This window comes from Gallus gallus, chromosome 1 (assembly GCF_016699485.2).
Source record: "Gallus gallus isolate bGalGal1 chromosome 1, bGalGal1.mat.broiler.GRCg7b, whole genome shotgun sequence".
Taxonomy (NCBI): domain Eukaryota; kingdom Metazoa; phylum Chordata; class Aves; order Galliformes; family Phasianidae; genus Gallus; species Gallus gallus.
This window is the reverse complement of record NC_052532.1, coordinates 40698724-40711200: the sequence shown is the minus strand read 5'-3', so window position 1 is coordinate 40711200 and position 12477 is coordinate 40698724.

Genomic DNA, 12477 nt, shown 5'->3' with positions numbered 1-12477 from the left:
GTTGTTTCACTGATTTTTATTCTCTTTCAGACCATATTTTTAGTCTTTATTACACTAATGAATTTTAATGGGATATCAAGTTAAATCAGAGTCAATTTAACTAAGAGCAAATGATTGAACAGGAATTTAATTTGCAGTAGGAAGCAACAGTGGGAAAAAAATATATACGTGTCTTAGATAAGCAAAGAAAGAAGCATAAGTGATTGGTCCTGGAGCAGGACAGCACTGTGCTGTGGTTGAACCCAGCACCCAGTTCATCATCACTGAGCCTTTTGCTCGCTCCCTTCTCCCAGTGGGATAAGTGAGAGAATTGGAAAAAAAAAGAAAGAAGTAGAACTCAGAGGATGAGATAAAAACTATTTGCTAAGACAGAAAAGGGAGAAAAATAATAGTAATGATAATGATATATACAATTTCTATATGCATATTTATAAAACAAATGATGCACTAAACAATTTCTCACCACCCACCAACTAATGCCAGCCAGTCCCCATGCAACAGTTGCCCTCCAGACAGATCTCTCAGTTTTAATAGCTTTTATGGGACGCCATATGGAATGGAACATCCCTTTGGCCAGTTTAGGTCAGCTGTCCTTGTTCTCTCCCCTCCCAGCTCCTTGCACTCCCCCACTGGCAGAGCAGAATGAGAAACTGAAAACCTGAAACATCTTTGGCTCTGTACAGCACTGCACAGCGACAACTAAAACATCAGTGAGTTATCAGTGTTGTTTTTCTCCTAACGTCAAAACATAGCATCATACCAGACACTGTGAAGAAAATCAATTCTTTTCCAGCTGAAACAAGGACACATTGATTTCATTTCTAGCAAATACATAGTTTGAGGTACTCATTCAGTGCAGCCAAATACATGGTAAAATCCCCCAAATCTCTGCAAACAAAAAATTGCTATGCATACTACTGTAAGACTTTGTTAACAGTTAAACAGATTTAAGTTACTTCCTAAAGTGAAGAGTAGTCAGATTAGTAGGAGCAGTAGTTACATTTATACAAGGGGCTAAATCACAAGACTAAAGCCATTCTCATCTTGCCATTTTTACTTTGCTGCCCTTTCTGACACTGTTGTGAGTGTACACAAGCACGTTTTATTTCTGTCATTTGTGCTTTGACTGGCAGAGCCTCTTTACAGCTTCAGGTAAAGAAAACAGCATTAAAACCCCAGAAGCCATAAAATGGGAACAATTCTGAGAATCAGGTATCATATAAGCAGTTAATGCACAGGTACTGTGCTGTATTTCACATAGGTTTTATCAGGCTACAAATTAAACCCAAGGATTTACTTACATGTGAGTGGAGTAACTTCTCAAGCTATTGAAGTAATGGTAGAGTTTGCTGAAGAGGCTGGAGGTCAGCTATCCCAAAGTGTTTGACTGCTGCTACATCGATTAAGAGAAAAAAAATTACAGTCTTTACATATATATAATGATTATTAGTTTGCATGTTCATAGCGTGCCTGATTGCTTGTCTGCCTAGAGCACTCCTCATCAGTGCCAGAGGCTAAGGTGAGAATTTTGTGTGCTAAACACTAGAAACAGGACACTGGCCATAACACATAGGGGAAGAGAGCACCAAAGCTGACATCCTGACTATTCCCATCAAAAGGAAGACAAGAACATTAGATGAACGAGTGAAGGAAAAAAAAAAAAAAAGTCTATGTTATATAACTATATCCTAAGTTGATTAAACATGCATTAGTGTCACTAGTCTGCTGAGCGCTCAGTGAGGGAATCAGCAGTTACCTCTCCTCTTCTTGGGTGGTGAAGAAACAAACAGCCTCTTCATATTTAGCAGCACTATCTTGTAAATGTATCACATTTAATGTTGTTATTCAGAAAAATAATCCTTTAAGCCATGAGAACCTGGTTGTCACTATATTTTGGGAAGAATTCACATGGACCCACTCCCACATTACTTTTGATATTGAACTGCTGGTCACACACCACTTGAAAGAGATATAATTATTTTTCTCCACACTTTGGTTTATTTAGGATTTGTCTTTGAAACAATCACAGCTGGTAGTAATCTACACAGGAACTGAAATCTCAACATTTTAGGCTTTGAATAAATTCAAATTCAGATGTGTACCCAGGACAAGAATGTGTGTTATGTAGCAACAAGTTGCTTTTCAGGTTTGCAGAGCTATCCTATTCATAAAGAATGAAAAGGGTTGTTGTTTTGTTGTTGTTGTTGTTGCTGTTGCCAACATGCAGTATAATCTAAGAAATATACATTTCAAAATGGTATAATCTGGATTTTTTTAAGTTTTGATAATCTACAAGACTGAAAAGAGTGGATGGAAATATCCTCTTGTTGGCTCTATAGAACAGAGCATCCAAGAAAAGCGTTTACAATTTGAGGATGTTTTAACAATAAACTACCTTCAACTTCAGTCTCTACAGCAAAATAGATCTTTTTACTGTTGCCTATGATTTAAGTAGGAACTATATAAACGCAGACTGGTGAAACAGGCAGAAAGAGAATAGGAACTTGGGATATTGTACCTCCCATGGTGATGCTCCTACCAAAATAGTAAAGTTCTGATTTATGACTACGGTTCCTAAATGAAACAGCAATATAAGCACTATTAAGACACTGTATTTTGAATAGGTGATCATAATACTTCTTATTGCACTAACGGCTTTTTCAAAATAATTATGTTCAAATCTCCCAGGATAATGACATTTAGAAAACACTGAATGCATGAAATTCCATGTGAGGTATAATCTCTGAAATTGTTCACTTTTAATTGTCCAAGCTTTTATGACTATTCAGAACTGATTTAATGGAATCATAGAACGGCTTGTGTTGGAAGGGATCTGAAAGATCATCCAGTTCCAACCCTCCTGCTGCAGGTAGGGTTGCTACCTACTAGACCTGGCTGCCCAGGACACCAACCAATTTGACCTTGAATTCCTTTTTTCTCCTCTCCTCTCCTCTCCTCTCCTCTCCTCTCCTCTCCTCTCCTCTCCTCTCCTCTCCTCTCCTCTCCTCTCCTCTCCTCTCCTCTCCTCTCCTCTCCTCTCCTCTCCTCTCCTCTCCTCTCCTCTCCTCTCCTCTCCTCTCCTCTCCTCTCCTCTCCTCTCCTCTCCTCTCCTCTCCTCTCCTCTCCTCTCCTCTCCTCTCCTCTCCTCTCCTCTCCTCTCCTCTCCTCTCCTCTCCTCTCCTCTCCTCTCCTCTCCTCTCCTCTCCTCTCCTCCAAGCTAAACAAGCTCGGCTCTGTCAACCTTTCTTCCTAAGAGACGTGCTCCAGCCCTCTGAACTTCATGACCCTTCCCTGCACCTGCTCTGACAGCTCTCTGTCTTTCTAGTATTGGGGCTTCAGGTCTGGGTGCAGTACTCCAGCTGGGTCCTCATGGGGGTGGAGCAGAGAAGAACAATCTCAACAACATACCTTCTCCTTGCTGCTCCCTCCACCTCCTCCCTGTTTTAATGCAACCCAGGATGCAGCTGGCCTTTCAGGCTGCAAGCATACATGACTGGCTCATGTCATGCTTTTTGTCCACAAGGATCCTAAAGTCCTTCTCTGCAAGGCTGCTCTAGGTAAGTTCTTCTCCCAGTCTGTAAATATATCTGAATTGCTACAACTCAAGTGCAACATCTTGCACTTGGCCTTGTTGAACCTTATTAAGTTCATGTGGGCCCACTTTTCAAGCTTATGCAGGTCCCTCTGGATGGCATCCCTTCCTTCTGTCATATCAACTGCACCAATCAGCTTGGTGTCATCAGAAAACATGCTGAGGGTGTACTCAATCCTACTGTCTTGATAATGAAGAGCACTGGTCCCAAGAATGAGACCTGGGATACACCATACATCGCCAGCCTCATTGACCTCACAACCTTTTGGCTGTGATGATCTAACCAATTATTTATCCACCAATTAGTCCAGCTATCAAATCCATTTCTCTCTAAAGATAAGAATGTGCTGTGGGACCATGCCAAAGGCCTTGCAGAAGTCCAGGTAGGTGACATCAGTTGCCCTTTCAGTGGACACTGTCACCCCATCGTAGAAAGCCACCAGACTGGTTAGGCACAATTTTCCTTTGGCTGTTTCAGATCACTGAGGGTTTTTCATGTGCCTTAACATAGCTTCCAAGTGAATCTGCTCCATGATCTTCTGAGTCACAGTGTGCAAACTGGTCATCCAACCCACGTATAGGGACAAAAGACAAATCAAAGCACCTAGTAGCTGGTTCCCTCCGTAGTTTCTCTCAAGATACTTGGCATACTTGACAGGTGAGAAGGTCCTGGGCACATCACTGGCCCATCTCATGTGTGATCACACATTTTTGTAGAGCACTTGTGCTACTCAGTCACTTTCAAGAGGAAAATGTCAGCATCTTGTATTTCTGTGGTATTACCAGAAACCCTTCTCAGTTGTTTCCTAATTAATATGAAGATTTTTTGTTTGGTTCATTTCCTCTGTTCGGAACCTTGGCTACTTTAACTGTTACCTTGGAAACTGTTTGGTCATTCATATTGCAAACACCGTTCCTAAGCTACAAAGTGTATTCTGAGGAGCAAAAGGAGAGATTACAGAACAGTAAAAAAAAAAAAAAAAAAAAAAAGTTCTCTCTAGCCTTTCTACAAAGACTGCTCTGAATGTAATGCCTCCTGTTTCTTTCCTTATTTCTGTCAATATTCTGTTGCATTTTGTTGCCGTGTGACCAATGGCAGCAGAGGGGCAGTCTGACAAAATGGCGCTTGATATGAAGGTGTATCAAAGGTGTGCCACTGAATTCCTTCGTATATAGAATGTATATACGAAGCTTCGTATAGCTGGACTAATTGGAAAAAATGGCACCCACTGACATTCACTGACACTTGCAGAATGTTTAAGGAGATCAAACAGTAGATGTGAAAATAGCAAGATGGTGGGTGGTGTGTTTCAGTAGTGGTAACAGTGATAGCGGATCACCACCAATGGTGCAGACTTTTACGAGCATGGCATGCAGGTTCTTGTTCATCACTGGTGAAAATGCATAGCTGATTTTGGTGACTATGTTGAAAAATAGTATTTTGTTGCTTAGAATTTGCTCTACTAAATTGTGTTATTGTGCTCTTTGTTGTAGTTTCCATGGAAATAAATAGAAGGCATTACTTTTGGAAGGGCCTACGTATTTCTGCAGTCCTTCACTACTTCATAAAATACCAGAGTTTCAATTTCTAGTAGGTAGAAAAGAAGTGGCTAGGGGAAAAGAATAGGATTCTGTGCAGATGCATTTCTTGATTTGTGAAATTAAAACACTGAACAAAGCAGCTCTGAAGGTCTTGGAACACTGCTATCACAAAACTCCCCAAACCAATTCAAAATTAAAAGGAATGAATAAGACAGCAATGATGGGCCTTAGAGGTAAGATAAAAGAAATACTCTAAGACATAGTCAGCGTGAAAAATAGATTGTGTTTTTGCAATAGAAAAGTAGATTGGTTTTTTGCAGTAGAACAGTTCTAACACTAAGGTACAGACATTTGCTAAACGATCTTACAAAATGGCTGCAGAGGAGGGCCACTAAGATGATCAGAGGGTTGGAGCACCTCCCTTATGAGGAAAGGTTGAGGGAACTGGGCTTGTTTAGCTTGGAGAAGAGAAGGCTTAGGGGGGACCTCTTTGTGCCCTTCCAGTACTTGAAGGGAGCATAGAAGCAGGAGGGGGGACGGCTGTTTATGAGGGTGGATAGTGATAGGACAAGGGGGAATGGTTTTAAACTGAGACAGGGGAGGCTTAGGTTGGATATTAGGAGGAAGTTTTTCACACAGAGGGTGGTGACACACTGGAACAGGTTGCCCAAGGAGGTTGTGGATGCCCCATCCCTGGAGGCATTCAATGCCAGGCTGGATGTGCCTCTGGGCAGCCTGGTCTAGTGGTTGACGACCCTGCACATAGCAGGGGGTTGAGACTGGGTGATTACTGTGGTCCCTTTCAACCCAGGCCATTCTATGATTCTATGATTCTATGATTCTATGATTCTATGATTCTATGATTCTGTGATTCACAACAAGTCATTGGGAAATTACTTAGTACAGGGTAGAGTAAGTTTGCCGAGTAGCTTTGTTGTCAGAATACCTAGACCAGGGCAAGGTAACAGGGATGAAGAGTCTAGCATGCATTGTCCTCCTGTCCCCCTTGAAAAACAGCTGGGACCTAGTACGCATTTTTCACTTGTTCCCCATTGAAAGATGAAAGAACAACAGATGGGTGATAAATTGATATGGAAAAATATTTTAGCAAACATGCCAGGAAGACTGTGAGCTTGATATGCTCAGCCAGTGAGTGACAGGAGAGGTATCACCTGTATTGGAGTGAGGGTATTTAATGCTGTGGATTTTTAGTGATAAGTTACACAATTTCTCCTTTGCCATAAGGGTATGTGCGCCATTATTGCAATAATGAATAAATTTGCTGTTTCACGAAGATCTTTGCCTGATAAGAAATTATTGATTCTGAGCGTTTCTCGCAGCCAAGACTGTCCTTATTGTATACTGCAGTCTGTTACAGAAATGTCATTATTTCAGCTACTGAAAAGCTGTGTCTCTGCCCTAGCAATTTTAATCTTTTTTTAAGCATGTTGAAAGAGCCAGTGCAGATCCCTCTGCTACTACAGCTAGACAATTTCCACCATCTTTTCATTCAAAGCCTCAACATATGGAGTGTCTCAACACCATATTGCTCTCAGCAGTGTAGACATAACCACAGACTACAAATCAAACAACAGTTAAAACCTCAAAGAGGATTTCCAATAATGTACATTAACAAATTAAAAGACTACTGTGATCAAACTCGTAATTACTTATGCATGTTAGATAACAGTATTCTGCTGTTTGACATATGTTTATAAATGAGTGATTTCAGTGGCCTTTGTTTTACCACAACACAGTAATGAATGAAACACTAGTAAACTTCTGCAGAGTATCAGTATATAATTATTGGAATTGTATTCTTCTATAAAAGTTTCCATAACAATTTGGAAATCATCAGAATGCTTGAAAATAACATGAAAAGACCATTTACTGCTGTCTGTGAAGGACATGCAAATTCATTTCCTGGGGCACGGAAGATCTGAAATATGATTTAACATAAGCTGTATTTAGTTAAACTGAAGATCAGTTGAACAATTGAAACAATTGAATGTTAGGAAGAAATTTTTTAGTCAGAGGGTGGTGAGGCACTGGTACAGGCTGATCAGAGATGTTTTGTATGTCTCATCCCTAGAGGTGTTCAAGGCCAGGTTGGATGGGACACTGGGCAGCTGAACTGGTGGGTGGCAACCCTGACCATGTCATGGGGGTTGAAAATAGATGATCTTTAAGGTCCCCTCCAACTTAAGGTATTCTACGATTCTATGATTAAAGTAATAGTTTTGAGTCCAATTGAAGAATATGAAAAACTTGGTTTCAGCAGAGGTGATGAACATTAAACTGACAAAATCTTTTTGATGCAATGTGATCACAGATGGTAAAGTTAAACTAGTGTATTGTCAGATAAGCTTCACCATGCAGGTGAAGAAATATAGAATTATATGAGAAGAAATAAACCAAAATCTAAACTCTAGGCAAAATAGGGATTTGAGATGGGAACAAAATTAGATATATGGAAAATGGTGGCAAAGAATATTAAGAAAATGCTGGAAAAAAATAATAGTGAAATCCTACATCTTCTCCAGCTCCTAAGTAGCAAATTCACATCAACAACAATGCCTATAAAGAATAAAGGAAAACCCTCATGACAGTGATAATAAAAATAAGATTTTTTTAAATAAAGTATGGGACAAATAACAGCTCTCAGAAAGATGGCACTATGGAATGCATGTCAACGAAGTGATTTAAGTTAGTCCAATAGTTAGTGAGATCTTTTTTTTTTCTTTCAGTGATAACCATGTTGCTATTACAGAACGTTAACCAGCAAAAACAAAGATAACTGGTTGAAAATGTGAAGCTAGATGTTGCCAGATTTTCAGTATAATCATAGATATCAAAAAAGCCAGCAAATACTTTAAAAAAAACCAAAAAACTAAAAGGTAACGAGAAAAAAACTCTTATTATGCAGCTTTTAGATTTTAATGAAGCATTTGGCATTTGATACCACAATTCATGCAGGAACATCTTGAAGTTTGAGGTCTACTAACATAAATAATTAGTTGTGAAGAGGTTTTACATTACTATTAAGGTCAAACTGCAGAAGTCTATGGCAACAGAAAACAATGTCAGTAAGAATTTATTCTCTTACATCTGTCTGTGTTGCCCTTGATTTTCGTATGATAAGAAGTATGATAGAAATGGTAGAAGGCAAAAGGATACATGGCAATGGAGCACTCATTTTTTTTAATTTGTAATGTAAATTCTAATAAAAATCTACATCATAAAAAAAAACAAACCTATGAACTTAGCTCTAGTTACGACTTTAACACAATAAAAGCAAGAGATACAATATAATGTATGTAGAACTGAAAAACGAAAATATAGTTAATGGATGGTATCATTTTTTTTACCAAAACACTAAAAATATCTTTTCCTCTAAACTTTTCTGGAAGCTAGAAATCATAAAGTAGCTTGAGTTGGAATGGACGTTAAAGATTATCTGGTTTTAACCCCTTCAACATGGACAGGGTTACCAACCACTAAATCAGGTTTCTACTTGTGTCCATACTAGGTGTTACAACTAAGATAGATGCCCACTTGGCTTGCTCTGTCCAGGACTCAAATCCAGAGAATTTCTGGGGTACACATTCATTGAACAGTGAGGAACACACAAAGAATAACCTAAAAAAATTGATGTAGAAGACTGACAAAGATCATCCTAGGGTACACAACGATGATGGAGCTTATCTAATGTTCTCTGTTTCAGATAACAAAGAAAACAATCAATCTATGTGAAAAAATGGTACGATCATCAGGTTAACTGAAAGTATCACTGTGAATCTGCACTGTGGTTCTGCATGACATATCAAATTCAGAATTTACTATCAATTGCCTTCAAAATTATGCCTGTTGATGACTATGTAAGTTTTTTTTTAATTGTACAATTGTGCAAAAAATTCATGTATTCTTCACAGTATCTTTTACCATTTCTTGCAATCTCTGCACACTCACAATGTATTGGTTCTTCCCAGATGTTCTGGATTTTTATTCATTAAAGACATAAATTCAGCAAGACTTTAAAGCAAATTCATATGTTTAGGCATGCATTTAGTTCTATTAGGTCAATACTTCAAAGTGATCTCTAAATGAAGCTTACAACCTAAGGGGTATTTTTTAAACGAGAAGTACAAATCCATGCTGAAATTCATTTCTTGCATGCAGCTTTTGTTCTGCTGTTTCAAGACTGTACCAGACTGATGTCTGTGTTGCATAGCATGGGCCCAACTGTCAATCTGACACATCCAACAAGAACCTCTGTAATTTATATATACATTAGTAATGTTCACATGCACTGGAAGACGAAAAAAAATATCATAAACTTGCTTCCCTTTTGTTCAAATACAGTAAATACACAAGAAATAAAAACACTCCGTTATTTTTCTTGGAGGGTGGGGAGGGGGGAAGGAAAAAAGAAGAGCAATTTTCTGCCATTAAGACATAGCACTCCATAGTTTTAGAGCGGATATACATGCTTGAGGCATTCAGTTTCTCCTTGAAGCCTGAGAAATAAAATATATTAGCTACACTTGAAGCTTAGGTAAAATCAGTAAAATTTATCATCAGATCCACAGTTTTAAACTGTGATCTGGGGAGCAAAGGCTACTCTTGGGGGGACAAAATCAAAGTTCTACTTTCTATTTTAATATTGATGATAAAACTTGAAAGAGATTTACCCTTTGATGTTAGCACAATGTAAATTTATCCCCACTATTTTTTTATTATTATTATTATTCAGCACATTAAACTTTCACATAAGTATCATTAATGGAAACTAATTTACCAGGATTATAATTTCCTAGTGGAGCTATGGTACTGATTGTTTCTAGCACTGGAGCTGTGCAAATTTCAAGGGGTGGAATCATAGAATCACCGAAGTTGGAAAAGACTCACAGGATCACCCAGTCCAACTGTCCTCCCATCACCAATAGTTCTCACTAAACCATGTCCCTCAACACAATGTCCAAACGTTCCTTGAATGCCTCCAGGGTCGGTGACTCCACCACCTCCCTGGGCAGCCCATTCCAGTGCCTGGCCACCTTTCAGAGAAGTAGTATTTCCTAACGTCCAGCCTGAACCTCCCCTGGCGCAGCTTGAAGCCATTCCCTCTAGTCCTTTCACTGGTTACACTTCACTACAACCTCCCTTCAGGTAGTTATAGAGAGCAATAAGGTCTCCCCTGAGCCTCCTCTTCTCCAGACTGAACAATCCCAGCTCCTTCAGCAGCTCCTCATAAGGCCTGTGCTCCAGACCCACCTTCCTATGAGGACAGGCTGAAAGAGCTAGGGCTGTTCGACTTGGAGAAGGCTCCAAGGAGACCTGATAGTGGCCTCTCAGTATCTAAAGGGGACAGACTCTACAGCAGGGTCTGTTGTGACAGGACAAGGGGAGATGGTTTCAAACTAAAAGAGGGGAGATTTAGATTGGATATAAGGAAGAAGTTTTTTACAGTAGTGAGGCACTGGAATGGGTTGCCAGAGAGGTGGTGGATGCCCTGTCTCTGGAGACATTCAAGGTCAGGCTGAATAGGACTCTGAGCAACCTGATCTACCTGTACATGTCCCTGTTCATTGCCAGGGAGTTGTATGACCTTTAAAGGCCCCTTCCAACTCTGAGTATTATATGATTCTATGATTCTATGAATATAATAAAACCAAATAGGTTGAAACAGCATAAGGGAGCTAGGTTTGCAAAACTCTGTGCATATTTCATCTGCTTAAAGAGAGTATGCTTCGTATGACGGCCTGTATGTTTTTCTGGGCTGACAGACAAGAGTGAACTGTTCCCGGGTTTAGTTCACTGGAATTTAAGAGTTCTATTTTTCCATCTTAGGAAACTCAAACATGAAACCACGTCCCTAAGAATTCTTTTTTGTTGTTGTTTTTACAAAGAGAGAAAGAATGCCAGCAAAGCAACAGTTGTGCCTAGCTGTAAAAGAAACTTCTGCTTAGAAATGAAATTTTTTTTTCAACATAAGAGTCTCTTAAGCAACCCTTAAGGTCTGTCATAGAAACCCACAACACAGCAACTCTTTCCTGACAATTGCTCTCTAAAATACTCAAAATAATAACTAATGCTTTTAATATTCTACAGTGCTGGACTGGATATCATAACAGAGCATGAAATTTTAATTGATCCATGCTGTATTTGAGACTCATCCCAAAGAGGACAGTGGTTACAATAGTACACTCACTCACATCTGATGAATGTTCCTACATCCCACAAACAGTTACATTTAAGCTAATAAATTGGTTAACTCAATTTGGGATGGAGGTTGGGGGCAGATAGCATCAGAACATCAGTGGGTAAGATGGGTTCCTGTCCATCTAGCTATTTCATGGTCTTTCTGTCCCGCTTTTGACATCTGAGGTGTGGTGAAAGCAGAATGACCTTTGCTGTATGCATACAGGCTGTGACCTCTACAATTTCAGACTCACTTACAGCCCAGCCATTTCATTAGCATGTCATTTCAGGAAAAACAACACCTGAAAAACAGAATTTTATAGTGCAGCATCCCTCATCTGTATGCAGAATATACAGCTAGCCCAGGAGAATTTTGTTTGCTTGCTGCTGGGAGTATGCTGCATGCCTGTTTTGTTGTCTGTTGTTTATGCTGAAATCCTGTCCCTGTGGCTGCCTATTTTAACTTCATTTTCATCATCACTTTTGTCTCCATTCTTTTGATTAAATTAGCTTTTGGAGGCTACCAGTTCTTTGACACTTCTTAGTTCCTTTTACTTTCTGCCTTTTGTCCTCAACAGCAGCACCTTTGGTGTTATATCTTTGGCCTTGAACCAGTTTCTGTCTCCTGCCAAGTGCCATAGATCCCACAAAGTGCTTGTTCTGCAGTTGTAATTTTGCTGCTTCATATAAAAAAGCAGAGCTTGCTCTGGAGCCCTTGCTATAAATAGAACAGAATTTTTCTTAGGTCTCCTACTGATTTGCCAGATTGATTATATCTCTGCTAATCAAGCTGAATAATACATAGGCATTCTCTTCTTCTGTTAAAATCATGCCATGTGAATATATTGCTTTCTTCTTCTGGATGATTGCTTTATATTGTTTTAAGTAGAAGAATATGTTTATTATGCCTAGGTGCTTTAACCCTTAGTTTTATGTTGAAACATTATTAATACAGTAAACTAGCACACTTGTTTACACATAAGATATTCCAAGGTTAAATTTCATAAGGTGACACAAAACTATATTTTTTTTCATTCCACTTTTTTGGTACACCATGTCTGGACATCTTCAGAACATGCCAGTAAAAATGGACAGATATTTATCATGTAGGTAAGTATAAAAAAAAATATATTTTCCTCTCCAAG